Raw genomic sequence first — 19516 nt, forward strand, 5'->3', positions numbered from 1 at the left:
TGAAAGCCAATAGTGACAAGATATTCAAAAATCTTGTCAGACCATGCTCTTGGTGCTTGTTTTAAGCCATACAAGGCTTTCTTCAACCTGCAAACATGCTCGAGGGTGACTCACATCCTCATAACCAGGTGGCTACAACATATACACCTCTTCCTGCAAATCCCCATGCAAGAATGCATTCTTTACATCCATTTGATGTAAAGACCATTGCTTTGACGCAGCCACCACTGCTATCGCAACTCTCACTGTTGCCATCTTGGCAACTGGGCTGAAAGTTTCCTCATAATCAATGCCATATGTCTGCGCATATCCTTTGGCTACCAATCTAGCCTTGTACCTGCTTATGCTTCCATCACTGTTATGTTTTACTTTGTACACCCACTTGCATCCAATGGCTTTCTTGCCTTCAGGCAATTGCACTAAATCCCAAGTCTCATTTCCATATAGTGCATCCATCTCCTCATCTCCATAGCTTTCTCCCAACACACATTTCCAACAGCCTCATCAATGCATGTGGGCTCTACAACCTGCACAACTTTTGCCATGTATGCATAGTGATGTGCCACATAACCATCATAGGTAAACCTCTGCACAAGATTCTTCACTCTCCCAGATCTTTGCAGCTTTGCATTCATGGCTTCCATAGCCTTCTTTACACCAGGTGTTCTCATAGCTAGTATCCAAGATCCTCATCAAGGCTCATCTCTGAGCCACTAGAATCTCCATCAACATGAGAATGCCCTGTAGAAATGTCAGGCATACTAAGGGGCTCAACCACTTTCTCTTTGCCTTTATGTGATGTACTAATCACATTTGCAGGACCGGTATTATGACGCAGCCTACCACTCCATGGTCTATCAACTGAACCACTAGATGAGGACTCTCCTCGTCCACTCAAAGACTGTGATTTGCTGACTTGCATTTTGTGCAACCACATTTCCACTCACATCAGCCCCAATAGCTTCTTTTTTAGCAGCATACTAGCTGCTCATCTCATCAAAAACAACATCCCTGCTTACCCTCAACTCACGTGTAGCGAGGTTATAACACTTGTATCCCTTTTGCTCAAGGGGATATCCAATAAACACACATTTTTTAGCTTTTGGATCCAACTTAGTTCTTAGCTCATCTGGCACATGCACATATGCAATGCATCCAAAGACTTTCAGATGAGACAAATCAGGTGAGTCTGCCAGTAAACCTCTCCTCTAGAGTTACATCATTTATGGCTGCAGTTGGAGTCCTGTTCATGATGTAAACTACTGTAGAAACAGCCTCAGCCCAATAGCTATGCGGCATATTCTTCTCTCCCATCAAAGCTCGTGCAATCTCAGCAATGTGCCTAATTTTTCGCTCAGCAACTCCATTTTGTTGCAGAGTGTATCTGCATGTAAACTATCTCCGAATACCATTCTTCTTCAAAAATTCAGAGAACTCATTGGAGAAGTACTCTCCCCCTCCATCTGACCTTAGGCACTTTACATATTTCCCTGTTTTCTTTTCAACCATAACTCTGAAATTCTGAAAATGAGTGAACACCTCACCCTTCTCCTTCATGAAGTATACCCACACTTTCCTTGTGTGGTCTCATCAATAAATGTCACGTAGTACCTGCAGCCTCCCATAGACACGGTCTTCGTAGGACCCCATACATCTGAATGCACAACATCTAGTGCATTTTTGCTCACATTTCTGTTACGTGGAAATACATGCTTTGTTTGCTTTCCAAATTGGCATGCTTCATATATTTTCTGCATACCTTCAACTTTAAACTTTGGCAGCCCTGTCACAATTCCTTTAGTCTACATAGACTTCATTCTCTGCACATTCACATGTCCAATTCTTTTATGCCAAATGTTTGTGTCTGCAACAATTCCTGAACCATTTGCAAACATCGCAGCACTCACTTCAGGCATGTTTACATTCAATGTAAACATTCTGCCCACTCTGTTGCCTTTTGCAACCAACTTGCACTTGTCTTTAAAGTCTTCAACATAACAACCATCAGGGTTAAACCGAACCTGCAAACCCTGCTCAATCATCTAAACAATTGAAACCAAATTCTTTGTTATGTTTGGAACATGAAGAAGTACATCTGCAAGGTACTTCACTTTGCCATCCTGCATAGACAATGCTCCAACATGGGCAATTGGATGAGCAGTGTCATCCCCTGTTTCCACAAAACCTGGTCTTTCAAGGTTTTTCATCTCCTTAAACCACTCCCCATGACTTCTCATGTGGTTCGAAGCACCTGAATGAACGTACCATACATCATCTTTATGTGCTGCTTCATCATTTTCAGGCATGGCATTAACGACATGCTACATATAACAAACAACCTTTCATTATCCTCATTGTTTCTGCTCGAGGATGCATAGTTGTTTTGCAGCAATTTCCCATTTTGCATGTCAGCCTGCTTCTTATAACAATCTGCCTACACATGTCCAAGCTTACCACAATAAAAGCATCCACGTGTATCATTATACTGCCTTTGCCAATTTCCATGACCTCTTTGACTCCCCCTGCCTCTGAATTGGCCTCTTCCACCTGCGTGTTGTTGTTATTGTTGTGAAATCTGGGACTGTTGTTGTTGCTGCTCTGCTGGCCATAATTCTGATTACCTGTTCGGCCACCTCCTTGACCGCGTCCATGGCCTCCTCTACCTCGTCCTCTTCCTAAACTTGTGTAGAAGGCCTGTTGCTCTGAACTATTTTTGTTTTGTGAAGACTGTTGGTATTCATCCAAGCTCTTCTCTTCTATAATCAACATAGACACCAAATCTGTGAAATTGGGAATGTTTTCTCGAGTCTAAATAGACGTCTTGAACGCCCTATATTGTGGCCCGAGACTACGTAGACAGACTTCCACCTTATCATCATTCATCATCTACTGAAATGCCAATAGATGCAAGGGATTCCACAATACCCTTGATCTTCAATGCATATTCATTCATAGACATACTCTTTTTCTCCACAGTATGAAGTTCATTCTTCAACTGTATCTTTCGTGCCTTGGTATTCATTTCATAGAGTTTTACCAAGGTGTCCCACGCCTCCTTGGGGGACTTGGCATTTTGTATGTGTGCCCAATCATGGTGTCGTGTATACTGATAGAGAGCCAATACATAACTTTTCTGAACTCTTTCACATCTGCAGTAGTCGGATTGATCTCCGATATCTCTGGTGCCTCTTCATGCTCACCTTCTATGTAGTCCCAATAACTCTTTCCCATCAGAAAATTTATCAACCTGAATCTCCAAGCATGGAAGTTGTTCTTATCAAGCTTCTCAACAACAATCTGGTTTATGCCATCATTTGACATCTTGCTAGACCCACAAATTTACCAGAAAACAACACTCTGGTTTGTTCTGCACAAACTGCTGTATTTTTTGCAGCGGTACTGTAGTACACTTAAATGTCACAACCAGTGACCTCAATGTGCATACTTGCCAGACACACAATTTACTAGAAACAGCACTCTGGTTTGTTCTGCACAAACTACTGTATTTTTTGCAATGGTAGTGTAGTACACTCGAATGTCACAACCAGTGACCTCAATGTGCATACATACACCCAATGGCAACTGTTGACCTCCTTGCAGCACACACACAATGTCTGCACAACCAATCTGTCTTCCTGCAGTTCTTAAAACATAGTTCTGCAAGGAATCGATGACTTACCGCAGTGCTCGAAATCACTTGCTTTTCAAAAAACCAAGGTCCTAACGCGCCCGAAACGCGTTTTCTGCCCGAAAAATTTTGTCCGATATGACAGTTTTCTGCCCGAAAAATTCTGGCCGATAGGACAATATAGTTGCCCAATAGCTTTACTCTAGCGAAGAAAGCTCCTCAATCAGAGATCGTTTGCTAGTAGTGCCTCCCGTAGAGCTCTCTCGATACGGGTGTAGTCGCGTCAACACAAATAGGGAAGAGTAGTTGAAGCTCTTACCCTTGTATTGCTTCCTGTACTTCTCTTGCTTGCAGCTCAGCCCTTAGCATGAACTTGGCTCTGATACCATGAAAAGATGCAGGGGAGAAGAGAGCTTGAGCTCTTGCAAGCACACACACACACACTCACAAAACCCTAAAAGAGAACACACAAGGTGAGAGGCTGAAAATCTTCTTCTTCACACACACTCAACAGACCATATACAAAGATAAGAGTACACACATTTAAAAGGTACTCAACCAAATACATACTAGGGCTCTCTATAGTGTGAACCCAACTAAAATGAGCTGGCGCTATAACTATGCCAGAATGGCTGTCACACAGCCTGTCATCTCACTGGCCGCATATCACCCATGATCTCACCAACCATGCCAGTGGTGTAAGTGTAGGGCCTATCCCCAAGGCGGGTCATCATGCCTCACTAGATGAGCTCGATATCTCAACAACTGTCATAGGAGATCATGCTACAGATGTTATGCATGTCAAGAAGGCATTGAGTGGGCAGTTTGATATGAAAGACTTGGGTGAATTGAGATATTTTCTTGGGATTGATGTGGGATCCCTCTGCCCCCTCCGCGCACTGGATTCCGATAGCTGACAGCGGAAGCAGCCCCCTAGTGCGCGGGGCAGGGTTTCTCACTCGGGGCCTCGCCCTCGAATGTCAGGGCACGAGACTAGGCTGGTGGTCACTCCGAGTACCGAAATCGGGAAAATTTTCCATGCCCAAAAAGCGGGGACGATTCCACCTTTTGAATTTTTCTTAACGAGTTTTCTAACGAGATCAATTCTAAACTATCCTTCACCTGAATAAACCAGATAGAAGGAAACTATCACTGATATAATTTGATCATCTGAGTAAATTTCAATGCTTTTTTCCTGATCAAGATCAGGCACAACCGTTGATCTACTCAATTGAGAAATTTATCAGGGAATTTAACTAGCTAATCGAATCCTAGCGTAATCCTAAGATTTTTCAGTTTGATTATTAAAAACTCCAATTCCAGCCTCATCCGGCCCATGGGTTAGCCACCACCCTGCCACCACTGGAATCAGTAGATCCAAACAAGTACTCACCCACCCATAATTGAAATGCCTTTCTTAACTTTAGCTTTAGAAAATAGACACACACACACTCCTCTTTAAAACTTTAATAGAAAAAACAATCCATTGACAAAACAATTTACTGGTTACACATGTCATACTTCAAAATTTCCATTGAGTCTTGTTTCTCACAAAACAGTATCACTCTGGACTTTCCATTAAGACGAGCCAGTCAACAATGAGATCCAGTAACAGATTACAATAAGTTTCTTGTTATCATATATATATATCTTCCACGACATACGCATGGGTGTCCTCGACACCGCGAGCCCGTGCATCGCCTGGTCAGAACCCTCCAGGATCCTCCTTAGGTGTCCTGGCACTTCACTCACGGATCGCTTTGTCGGCCCTCATCCATCGTACCGGAAGCGCACCATTTTAACTATACCGAGGCTGGTCAAGACCTCGGCAAGTTTTGCCGCGTAAGCTGTCCCTCGAACACTCCCCGCCACCACAGCTGTTGCAACCGAACTTCCCTTAGATAAACATATATGCCAAATTCTCCCTCCAGCATTATGGCGTAAGACAGTCCTTTAAGAAAATAGGGTTTCTATGCAAGTTTTCAGTTTTGGTTTGGTTTGAATACCATGATAAATCTTAAACCCGTATCCCAATATTTCTAGATCTAGGTCTGAATTCCAGACAGAATTCCTCAAATTCTGATAACTTGATCCTCAGATCAAAATCAAAAGTCTTAACTTAGTTTCAGATTTGAGGGGGTGTTTTGAGTGCATTTTCCTAAACTGAACACATCGTCCTTGATTGAAACGAAGGAATTAGGTCTTGGTCAATAGTCTGAATCAGAGTTTGGGTCTAGAAAGGTTCTTCCTAAACTATCTTTCTCGAAAGGTACTATTTCAATTTCTCTTTTTCTAAATTTCGTTCGACGAATATTTTCTTACAGATTTCTATAAAACATGAATTTCTTATGAGGAATAAAATAATCATTTATCTCGATCTCCAACTTCGATAGTTTAATTGAATTTTCTCATTATTTACCATCTTAATGAATATGAAACGGTAGCATTTCTTCTCACAGATTATCTACTTATTCATTTTTCAATTTTTGCGAAAAATAAATAGAGGATTAAGGAGAACCCTTATTTAATTAAAGATTCTATATGCATCTAATTATGCATAAAATCCGATTCTGATGAAAGTCACACTTTTATCATCATAAAAATCATTTATGATGAAAATCACTCTTTTAATAAAAAAATATCTTTTATGCATCCAATTATGCATAAAAAATCATTTATGATGAAAATCACACTTTTAATATAAAAAAATATCTTTTATGCATACTTTTATGCATGAAATTTAAATATGATAAAAGTAACACTTTTATAATAAAATAAATTTCTTTTATGCATACTTCTATGCATGAAAATCAAATATGATAAAAGTAACACTTTTATAATAAAAAAATTAATCTTTTATGCATACTTCTATGCATGAAAATCAAATATGATAAAAGTAACACTTTTATAATAAAAAAATAATCTTTTATGCATACTTCTATGCATGAAAATCAAATATGATAAAAGTAACACTTTTATAATAAAAAAATAATCTTTTATGCATACTTCTATGCATGAAAATCAATATGATAAAAGTAACACTTTCATAATAAAAAAAATCTTTTATGCATACTTTTATGCATAAAAATCAAATATGATAAAAGTAACACTTTTATATAATAAAAATAATAATCTTTTATGCATACTTTTATGCATAAAAAATCAAATATGATAAAAGTAACACTTTTATAATAAAAACATAATCTTTTATGCATATTTTTATGCATAAAAATCAAATATGATAAAAGTAACACTTTTATAATAAAAAAATAATCTTTTATGCATACTTTTATGCATAAAAAATCGAATATGATAAAAGTAACACTTTTATAATAAAAACATAATCTTTTATGTCTAAAAATCCATTTTGATGAAAGTAACACTTTCATAATAAAAGAAAATTATTCCTTTGTGCATAAAAATCTATTTTGATGAAAGTAACACTTTCATAATAAAAGAAAATTATTTCTTTGTGCATAAAAATCTATTTTGATGAAAGTAACACTTTCATAATAAAAGAAAATTATTTCTTTGTGCATAAAAATCTATTTTGATGAAAGTAACACTTTCATAAAGAAAATTATTCCTTTATGCATAAAAATCTATTTAATGAAAGTAACACTTTCATAATAAAAGAAAATTATTCCTTTATGCATAAAAATAATAATAATCAATATGCATCTTCTTTGCATGAAAATGACACTTTTAGAGTATAGAATTGATAGGAATTACTCTTTTAGCATAATAAAAGATAATTCTTATTTCCAAAAATTTTGCCATAACCTTCTTTGTATGGTTGACCATTTTTCAAATTTTCCTACTTGATTTTGTCTTAAAATTTAACTCTAATTGATTTAAAGTAATCTATACTAATGAAAATTCACTTATAAAAAGTTTAATTCTAACAATTATCACTTAACTAGGATAAAGAAGGGTTGATTCTAAGAAGAGAGAGGGGAAAAGCCTTTCGATCAAGGCAAAGCATCCATTTATCACTTCAAACAATCATAAACATTAGAAAAACATAAAATCAATAAAGAAAATTACAAAAATCTCTACTTACATAATTTCTTGGAGCTTTCCTTTGGCTTGATGGTTTGAGCGATCAACTCTTGTTTGTAACAAGAGTGGCCACCAATCTTCTAGAAGAAGGAAGGTCAAAAACTAATGAATTATGAATACGATTCACTGTTTTTGGCACTTGGGAGAGACAGGGTAATAGTGCAAAACACTATTGAGTTTCAACAAAGGGGAGGGCTTCTATTCATAGGAAAAAGTGAGCTTCTAACCAAGCCAACTGATTCTAGAATTTTCCAGATCAGTTTGGTCAATTTTTGACCATTTTTGGGTCAGTTTTGGTCACTTTTTGGATCTAGTTGAAACAGGAAAGAGGAGAGATAAAAATATCCCATTATTTGGGAGTTTAAAACTCATTCAAGCATGTGAAATAGGCACCTCCTTCATGAGGGGAATTCCCCCATGCAGAGGTATCAAAGATACATCATTTCGCCTAAATATCTCTCTTTTTTAACTATTATGTCCTTAGTCAACTCTTCATCTTATGTGAGTATTTACTCATTTTTGGGGGATTTTTCTTTTATTCTTCTATTTATCTCCTCCCTACATTTGGATGAATCTTATTGGTCCATAGGAACCTTAATTTAAAATTTTAAAAAAATCTTCACCCCAGGATAATGCCTCTTGAACACAGTATATACTTAATTTCTAATGCACCTTTTGAAAATCTTTTTGTTGAACTTCTGTTTTAGGGAAACTTATTTTAATAAGATGAGAATTTTTTCTATCAAAAAATATTTAATATCTGAATATTATCTCTCTAGAATATTTTCTCTCTCTAGGTCAAAACTGGTAGAAACAAAATCTTTTATATTTCTGAAGAGGGATTTGATTACAGGGAAAGATGCTGGACATCTTGAGAGCCTGGGGAGGAATCTTACATTCTCTCCCACTTGAAAAACGCGAGATGCCCTCATCTTGCAAACTAGGGGTAATCCCGCAAATAGATCGGCTTCATTCTCCCAGGTGGCATCTTCAAAAGGATAGAACTTCCATTTTACCAATAATTCTCTGAGAATTCTGTTCCTGAGAATCTTTTCTCGAACATCAAGAATTTCTTCAGGTTGGAGTTCCATCTGCCCTTGGGTTGAAGAGGTTAGGATTTCATCATCTACTAGTACATGATTTGGGCTTGGCACATATTTCTTTAGAAGGCTTACATGAAATACATTATGAACTTTGAGATGAGGAGGCAGAAGAAGCTCGTAGGCTAAGTCACCTACTTTCTTTGTAATCAGATATGGCCCACAATATCTGGGGGATAACTTCTTGTACTTCCCAAGAGATAAAGAACTTCTTTTGGGCCGTACTCGAATGAAGACCATATCTGCTTCTTTGAATTCTCTGTCTATCCTCTTCTTATTTGCATAGAGCTTCTGTCTATCCTGGGCAGCTTTTATATCTTTATGAATTGCCTGCATCTGCTGCTCCATGTCGTCATGCATTTGTCTGGACATCTCGACCCTAATCAATGGGTCCGACCAAGTTAATGGAGTTAAGTAATCTTGTCCATACAAAGCTTTGAAAGGGCTCATCCCAATACTTCTGTGTGATAAGAAGCATTGTAGGCGAACTCGACTAGGTGCAGATAGCTTAGCCACTTCTTGGGTTCTGTGCCACAGCATGACCGAAGTATATCTTCGATTACTTGGTTTACTCTTTCAGTTTGACCATCGCTCTCAGGGTGATAAGCTATGCTGAGATCCAAGAAAGTTCCCACTGCTTCGAAAAATGCAGTCGAGAACCTTGAAGTAAACTTGGGATCTCGATCACTTACTATTCTCCTGGGTAGTCCATGCAATCTGCTGAAGATTTCTTTGAGGAACACTATGGCCACATCCACTGCAGTGTAGGTTTCTTTTACTGGGATCAGATGGGAAACTTTGGTTAGTCTGTCAACTACCACAAAGATGGAGTTGTAACCTGATTGCACTGAAGGTAATCCAGTAATAAAATCCATACTGATACATTCCCACTTCATTTGGGGGATGTCGAATGGATGTAACTTCCCAGGCATTTTTACTCTTTCAGCTTTGACTTTCTGGCATTGACGTACATGATTCAGTACATCCTTTTTCAGACCAGGCCAAAAGAAGCTTTTCTTTACAGATATGTAGGTTTTGATGAAACTTGGATGTCCTGCTATAAGGCTATCATGGGCTTCATTCAGAATTTGTTCCTTGGTTCCCTCGTCATTGGGAATGCATAGCCTGCGATTATAATACATAATGTCATCATCCAGGCTGTACCCTTGAACTTTGTTCAACTCCTGAGGAGTTTTGCTTTCCTGCATAAGTAGGGTAGCAATAGGGCCAAAGAATCTATCTTGCATGATCTTCTCTCTTGCTTCAATAATCAAAGGATTTGATACTACTGAAATTGCAAGCAAGGAGGCTTTTCTACTGAAGGCATCTGTTACCACATTCTCTTTGCCGGGGCGGTACTTGATTTCAAAATCAAATTCCTGTAGGGTCTGCATCCACCTTCTTTGGTGCATGTTGAGATCCTTCTGAGTGAAGATCCACTTTAAGCTTTGATGATCTGTCATCAAAGTGAATCTTTGTCCCAGTAGGTAATGTCTCCACAACTTGAGGGCATATACTACTGAAAGTAGTTCCAAGTCGTGGACAGCATAATTCCTCTCATGCGTTCTGAGTTTTCGGGATTCATAGGCCATTGCATGACCTTCCTGCATAAGTGCACCTCCCAGGGCAAAACCACTTGCATCAGTTACTACCTCAAAGGGTAGAGAGAAATCTGGCATCTTCAGAACGGGATTGGTTACCAAGGCGGTCTTCAGCTTATCAAAAGCACTTTGGCACTTGGCAGACCACTGAAATGGGGTATTATTTTTGAGAAGGTTAGTCAGGGGGAAGCTATGAGAGCATACTTTGGTATAAAAATCCTATACCAACCAGTCAATCCCAAGAATCCTCTGACTTCTTTCACTGACTTTGGTTCAGGCCAATCTATGACTGCTTGGACTTTTGCGGAATCTGGAGAAATTCCATCTTTGGATACGAGAAAGCCCAAGTATTCAACGTGGTCGGCAAAGAAAGTGCATTTGCTCTTTTTGGCAAAGAGTTGATGCTTCCTTAGAATCTCAAGAACTTTTCTGACATGAGTCTCATGGTCAGCTGCATTCCTTGAGTAAATTAGAATGTCATCAAAGAAAACTAGAACAAAATCATCCAAGTATTCTCTGAGGATATCCTGCATTAGGCGATTGAATGTAGCTGGGGCATTAGTCAATCCAAACGGCATGATAATGAATTCATAATGCCCATACCGAGTATTGATGGTTGTCTTTGGGATATCTTGCTCATTAATCCTGATCTGGTAATACCCAGATTTGAGATCTATCTTTGTGAAGATCTGGGCTCCATTTAGCCTGTCCAGAAGCTCATCAATTCTTGGAATAGGATATTTATTCTTAAATGTCAGCTGATTTAGACCTCTGTAGTCCACACAGAGTCTAAGCGTTCCACCTTTCTTTTTCTGAAAGAGAACTGGCGCACCCCAAGGTGAAACACTGGGTCTTACAAACCCTTGTTCTAACAGCTGTCTAAGCTGTTCCTTGAGTTCAATGGCTTCAGGAACTGGCATTTTGTATGTGCACAGGGCTACTGGCTACGCTCCCGGGGTCAATTCAATTACATGATCTACTTCCCAAATTGGAGGCATTTCAGTTAGCTCTGCCGGCAATAGATCATCAAATTCACTTAACCATTCTGGTTCTTTAGCCTTAAGCTTTGAGTCTACTGGGTTCATTTTGACAACATAAATTTGCTGCTTCTTTCTAAGTCCTTTTAGCAATTTAGAAGCTTTTACTAACTGAAGGTTTGGGGATCCGGAAACTCCAGTTCCTTGAACTTTGTTCCCGGGAGGTCATGGAAGGAAATGGTTCCATTGTGACAGTGTATGTCAGCTTGATTTTTGTGGAGCCAATCCATTCCAAGGATTCCGTCAAAAACTCCCAGAGGTAAGACTTTAAACTGACAGTCGATTACATTACCATCTAGATTGAACTGGATAAGATCTATCTCATGGTGAATGAAAAGAGTCTTCCCACTGGCCAATTCAACTTGCATAGGTTTCCCTGATTTCTATTCTAAGACTAGCTTACGCAAGCATCCAGAGGAAATGAATGAATGAGAACTGCCTGAATCAATCAAAAGCTTAAAAGGCTTACCCTGATACTCTGCTGGAGTATGGATGACGGAGAACTGCTGGTTAGGCCCTTGATTTTCAATTGCAGCATAGATCTGCCCTTTTTCGTCTTCTACTACATCTGAAATTATGACGGCTCTGGCTGCTGTAGTCTGAGGCGGAACTCTTTCTCTTTGGTTGCCCCAGTTCTGGGAAGGAGTTCTGAGGTTACTCTGGACAGAGGCAGATGGCTGAGCTGGAGTTCTTCTGGGGTTTCCTTGGCTTGGGCGAGACGGACCCTGATTAGACTGGTATGAAGGGGTTGGTCTCTGAACTCGGGGTCCTTGACTTCCCTGTCCCCTTGACATGGCAGGAGTCGGGCAGTCTTTTAATTGGTGACCAAAACCCTGGCATCCAAAACATCGGTTTTCAGTTCTGAGCTCATCCCTCTGATTTCTTGAAAGAGGTGGGGCTCCTGAGAAAGTACTCTGGGGAAAGGGTCTTCCTTCACTTCGAAATCTTCCTGAATCTTGATTTTGATTTGGGCCTTGCTGCCTCTTCAGGGGTGGAAAGTTTGAAGTACTTCCCTGGGCTTGGAATCTTTTAAAGTTAGAGGGTGTAGGCTTTGGTGGGACCTTTACTACAAAGGCTTTGGCAAAATCCTTTGCCATTCTTACTGCTTCAGCCAACCATGGAAACTGGTTTGGCATTTTTGACCAGTGTGTCCAAGGGTTCGTTCATTCCCCGAATGAACCTCGCCACCATGAGTTGCTCTTCATCTAGAGGTGGTGAATATTTGAGTAGAAGAGCAAAGGCCTGGTGATATTCCTCGATGGTTTTGCTCTCCTGCTTTAGCTCTAAGAATTCGTTCATTTTGGTTTTCAAAAATCCAGGAGGACAAAATCTCTTTCTTAGATAGGTTTTTAGGTCGTTCCAGGAGGACTGAGTATTTCTGTCCAGACGGTTGGTGTCACAGTGGTTCCTCCATGCTACCCTGGCTGTTTCCACTATTTTCAGCCGGGCAAGAGCCATTTTGCTCCGCTCATTGTAGCCTGTGACATCAAAATACTCTTCCATGGCTTCCACCCATTTCTCCACGGCCTCGCCCAGGTTCTCCCCTTCTCCTTTGAAGGGTCCTGGCTGAGTCTTATGAAGAGCCTTGCAAACATCAGGGTCAAGCTTGTCATCTTCAGAGACAGGGTCTGGCTGACGGCCACGGTTTCCTCGTCTCATGATTCTGCCAAAAATTTATATATTATTAAATTTTTATTTTGATATCATCCACGAGATCCTAAGACTTAAGAGGTTTGGAAAACAATTTCTTAAACAAGACAATGATCTTATTGGAGATCTATGACATATGTCCGATAACAGATTTTTCTTTATCAGATCGTCCATAAACAATCATTTATACAACAGGGAATTTTTCTCCGGAAATCATTTCTTTATTTATACAAAAGTTGCAATATGTACATAGAGCAGCTCGGCTCCAGAATTCAAAATCTCCTCGGTAGACGCATATGACGACGGTACTGGGCCATAGCCATGCCCTGATACAAACGTCCACTTACTGACAAGGGAGCTATTATCTTCCATTTAGGAATAAAGCAACTAAGGAGTCTATAGACTTGGCATGAAAGTCTGAAATTCCGAGGCGTTGAATGATATTGAATGACGCCACGCACCATTTTCAGCTTTAACAGGATCATAGCCAATGAGAGGTTCTGTCACAGCATTGCACGGCGGGGTCGCAAGAGGCATGGACATACTGCCCTGCAAACCTCTTATGCTGTCGTCTCTCCACTGGGTTAGGAAAATATAATTCCTCAAAATGGCTTGCGAGTCTTGCTCGGCTTGTTCGAGTTGAAGCGGAAGAGATGAGATGCTCGAAGGCGAACGTAGTCATATCTTGAGATTGGGTGAGGTCGGGAATACCAGATAAATGGGGAATTTCCATCTATAAAAATAATTTCTTTGATTAAAAATTCTTCATTAAAGAAGCTTACGGAATGAAAATACATTAAAAATGCTTTTTCTGTGTTTGTATTATCAATTTCTAATAAGAATTTGTTTATCCTTATTAGCATCCAACTTCGCTCTGATACCAACTGTGGGATCCCTCTGCTCCCTCTGCGCACCGGATTCCGATAGCCGACAGCGGAAGCATCCCCCTCGTGCGCGGGGCAGGGTTTCTCACTTGGGACCTCGCCCTCGAATGTCAGGGCACAAGACTAGGCTGGTGGTCACTCCGAGTACCGAAACTGGGAAAATTTTCCATGCCCGAAAAGCGGGGACGATTCCACCTTTTGAATTTTTCTTAACGAGTTTAACGAGATTAATTCTAAACTATCCTTCACCTGAATAAACCAGATAGAAGAAAACTATCACTGATATAATTTGATCATCTAAGTGAATTTCAACGCTTTTTTCCTGATCAAGATCAAGCACAGCCGTTGATCCACTCAATTGAGAAATTTACAAGGGAATTTAACTAGCTAATCGAATCCTAGCGTAATCCTAAGATTTTTCAGTTTGATTATTAAAAACTCCACTGATTCCAGCCTAACCCCATAGAAAAAACAATCCATTGACAAAACAATTTACTGGTTACACATGTCATACTTCAAAATTTCCATTGAGTCTTGTTTCTCACAAAACAGTATCACTCTGGACTCTCCATTGAGACAAGCCAGTCAACAATGAGATCCAGTAACAGATTACAATAAGTTTCTCGTCATCATATATATGTATCTTCCACGACATACGCATGGGTGTCCTCGGCACCGCGAGCCCGTGCATCGCCTGGTCAGAACCCTCCAGGATCCTCCTTAGGTGTCTTGGCACTTCACTCAGGGACCACTTCGTCGGCCCTCATCCATCGTACTGGAAGCGCACCATTTTAACCATACCGAGGCTGGTCAAGACCTTGGCAAGTTTTGTCGCGCGTGAGCTGTCCCTCGAACACTCCCCGCTAGCTCTTGCAACCGAACTTCCCTTAGATAAACATATATGCCAAATGCTCCCTCCAGCATTCTGGCGTAAGACAGTCCTTTAAGAAAACAGGGTTTCTATGCAAGTTTTCAGTTTTGGTTTTATTTGAATACCATGATAAATCTTAAACCCGTATCCCAATATTTCTAGATCCAGGTCTGAATTCCAAACAGAATTCCTCAAATTCTGATAACTTGATCCTCAGATCAAAATCAAAAGTCTTAACTTAGTTTCAGATTCGAGGGGGTGTTTTGAGTGCATTTTCCTAAATTGAACACATCGTCCTTGATTGAAACGAAGGAATTAGGTCTTGGTCAATAGTCTGAATCAGAGTTTGGGTTTGGAAAGGTTCTTCCTAAACTATCTTTCTCGAAAGTTACTATTTCAATTTCTCTTTTTCTAAATTTCGTTCGACGAATATTTGCTTACAGATTTCTAAAACATGAATTTCTTATGAGGAATAAAATAATCATTTATCTCGATCTCCGACTTCGATAGTTTAATTGAATTTTCTCATTACCATCTTAATGAATATGAAACGGTAGCATTTCTTCTCACAGATTATCTACTTATTCATTTTTCAATTTTTGCGAAAAATAAATAGAGGATTAAGGAGAACCCTTATTTAATCATAAAGATTCTATATGCATCTAATTATGCATAAAATCCGATTCTGATGAAAGTCACACTTTTATCATCATAAAAATCATTTATGATGAAAATCACTCTTTTAATAAAAAAATATCTTTTATGCATCCATTTATGCATAAAAAATACTTTTATAATAAAAACATAATCTTTTATGCATACTTTTATGCATAAAAATCAAATATGATAAAAGTAACACTTTTATAATTAAAAAAATAATCTTTTATGCATACTTTTATGCATAAAAAATCAAATATGATAAAAGTAAAACTTTTATAATAAAAACATAATCTTTTATGCCTAAAAATCCATTTTGATGAAAGTAACACTTTCATAATAAAAGAAAATTATTCTTTGTGCATAAAAATGTATTTTGATGAAAGTAACACTTTCATAATAAAAGAAAATTATTTCTTTGTGCATAAAAATCTATTTTGATGAAAGTAACACTTTCATAATAAAAGAAAATTATTCCTTTGTGCATAAAAATCTATTTTGATGAAAGTAACACTTTCATAAAGAAAATTATTCCTTTATGCATAAAAATCTATTTGATGAAAGTAACACTTTCATAATAAAAGAAAATTATTCCTTTATGCATAAAAATAATAATAATCAATATGCATCTTCTTTGCATGAAAATGACACTTTTAGAGTATAGAATTGATAGGAATTACTCTTTTAGCATAATAAAAGATAATTCTTATTTCCAAAATATTTGCCATAACCTCCTTTGTATGGCTGATCATTTTTCAAATTTTTCTACTTGATTTTGTCTTAAAATTTAACTCTAATTGATTTAAAGTAATCTGTACTAATCAAAATTCACTTATAAAAGAGAAAACATTATAAAAAGTTTAATTCTAACAATTATCACTTGACTAGGATAAAGAAGGGTTGATTCTAAGAAGAGAGAGGAGAAAAGCCTTTCGATCAAGGCAAAGCATCCATTTATCACTTCAAACAATCATAAACATTAGAAAAACATAAAATCAATAAAGAAAATTACAAAGATCTCTACTTACATAATTTCTTGGAGCTTTCCTTTGGCTTGATGGTTTGAGCGGTCAACTCTTGTTTGTAACAAGAGTGGCCACCAATCTTCTAGAAGAAGGAAGGTCAAAAACTAATGAATTATGAATACAATTCACTGTTTTTGGTACTTGGGAGAGACAGGGTAACAGTGCAAAACACTATTGAGTTTCAACAAAGGGGAAGGCTTCTATTTATAGGAAAAAGTGAGCTTCTAACCAAGCCAACTGATTCTAGAATTTTCCAGATTAGTTTGGTCAATTTTTGATCATTTTTGGGTCAATTTTGGTCACTTTTTGGATCTAGTTGAAACAGGAGAGAGGAGAGATAAAAATATCCCATTATTTGGGAGTTTAAAACTCATTCAAGCATGTGAAATAGGCACCTCCTCCATGAGGAAAATTTCCCCATGCAGAGGTGTCAAAAATGCATCATTTCACCTAAATATCTCTCTTTTTTAACTATTAACCTTGTCCCACCTTAGTCAACTCTTCATCTTATGTGAGTATTTACTCATTTTTGGAGGATTTTTCTTTTATTCTTCTATTTATCTCCTCCCTACATTTGGATGAATCTTATTGGTCCATAGGAACCTTAATTTAAAATTTTAAAAAAATCTTCACCCCCGGGTTAATGCTTGTTGAACAGATTATACTTAATTTCTAATGCACCTTCTGAAAATCTTTTTGAACTGCTGTTTCAGGGGAGCTTATTTTAATAAGATGAGAATTTTTTCTATCCAAAAATATTTAATATCTGAATATTATCTCTCTAGAATATTTTCTCTCTCTAGGTCAAAACTTGTAGAAACAAAATCTTTTATATTTCTGAAGAGGGATTTGATTACAGGGGAAGATTGTGGACATCTTGAGAGCCTGGGGAGGAATCTTACAATATATGCATTGGATATGTTGGTAAAATATGGGATGACAGGGTGTAAGCCAATGAGTACACCTTTGGAGCAGAATGTGAAGATGCGGGCTGATTTTGGTGAAGAGTTGGATGATCCATCTATGTATAGAAAGATGGTTGGCTATTTACATGACTATCACACGACCGACGGATCTCAGTTATGCTGTGGGACTAGTAAGCCAATTTATGCAAAGCCCCAGAAAACCTCATTTGGATGCAGTGAGACGCATTATGCGCTATGTAAAGACCACTTCACATTATGGTCTTCTTTATGAGCATGGTAAAGGCTTGGATGTACATGGCAAGTAGCTCGTATGATAGGAGGTCTACTAGTGGTTATGCCTTTACATTTGGAAGTGCAGTGGTGAGTTGGAGTAGTAAGAAGCAACCTAATGTTGCTTTATCCAGTACTTACAGAGGCTGAATACAGGGGTGTAGCCATAGCTTCACATGTAGCCATAGCTGCATGTAAAGGAGTATGGTTAAAGAGTCTCTTGGCTAATTTGGGTGAGCCTATTTTGATGGCAAGGTTTTCATTCATTGTGACAACATGAGCAGCATACAGTTGGCCAAGAACCCAATGTTTCATGTGTAGACCAAAAATATAGAGGTCCACTATCATTTTATCAAAGAGAAAGTGTTGGATGCTACAGAGGATTTGCAGTATGTGAAGACTGAAGAGCAGGTGGCCGACATCTTTACAAAGCCACTTAGTAGGGAGAAGTTTCAGTACTTCCGTACTATGTTGGGAGTACATGGGATGAGCTTGAGGGGCAGTGTTGAGAGCTTTGATAGCCCAAGCTCATCTTTGAGGATTTTTCCCCCTTCCTAGACCTCGTCCTCTTCCTGTATTGCCTCTTCTAGGTATCTCCGGTCCATGGGATGGTCGTGCCACTATATCTTGGAGTGGCTCATCATTAGTTACCTTTGTACGCCTTTGCAGAATTAAAAGTTCCATGTCCTGTAGGAATGTAGGATGATTGATTATCTACTCAATATCTTTTTTGGTGTACAAACGATCCTCTACTTTGCCTGCCACTCTTTCTAGGTTATCCTCTTCTTCTAGGGTTACAAACCCTAGATCCTCATTTATGGATTCTAAGTTTGGAATTTCTCCCTCACTTCTTCCCATGACTACTGGGTGGCCAATATCTCATAATGTAAAACTTTATAGTGCCATTTCATGACACTTATTAATGTCCTCAATTGGAGGAGCATGTTTGTTAATCCAAATTAAGATTAACAGCAGCTCCTTGGCCTAAGAAGAAACCTGTTGATCATTCAGGACCACCCTTTGTGCCTCTTGCACTAATTTGGGAGCCTAGTCTTGTGGACACATCACTGTTCCACCCAATCCATGGGCCTATTCTTTGTCTTTGGTACTTATCGTCGCATAAGGCAATCACTCTCTCTCTCTCCCAAAACAAACATGAATCAAACAAGCATAGAAGAGGCACAATGCTAGAATGCTCTCTCTCTCAATCTCTGTTAAGACATAAAGAAGAGCTCTCTATAGCACAAAAAAGGATTGTGTCTTTTCATTTATGAGAAAATGCCTTATATACATTTGGCCCTTATTCACACTTGGGTACCCAAAAACTTACTTAACTAGGCCTTGGGTGGTGGCCAATATCTCATAATGTAAAACTTTATAGTGCCATTTCATGACACTTATTAATGTCCTCAATTGGAGGAGCATGTTTGTTAATCCAAATTAGGATTAACAGCAGCTCCTTGGCCTAAGAAGGGACCTGTTAATCATTCAAGACCACCCTTTGTGCCTCTTGCACTAATTTGGGAGCCTAGTCTTGTGGACACATCACTGTTCCACCCAATCCATGGGCCTATCCTTTGTCTTTTTGGTACTTCTTGACTCCCTTCCTCTCCATCACTGGGCCTGTGAGATCCCACTACCCCCTCCGTGCACCGGATTCCCGATTGCTGGTAGAGCGGAAACAGCTCCCTCTTGCACGGGGCAGGGTTTCCCACTCGGGGCCTCGCCCTCGAATGTCCAGGCACAAGACTAAGCTGGTGGTCATTCCGAAAACCGAAATCGGGAAAATTTCCCATGCCTGGAAA

This window comes from Cibotium barometz, chromosome 58 (genome assembly GCF_041138505.1).
Source record: "Cibotium barometz isolate CiBa-2024 chromosome 58, ASM4113850v1, whole genome shotgun sequence".
NCBI lineage: Eukaryota > Viridiplantae > Streptophyta > Polypodiopsida > Cyatheales > Cibotiaceae > Cibotium > Cibotium barometz.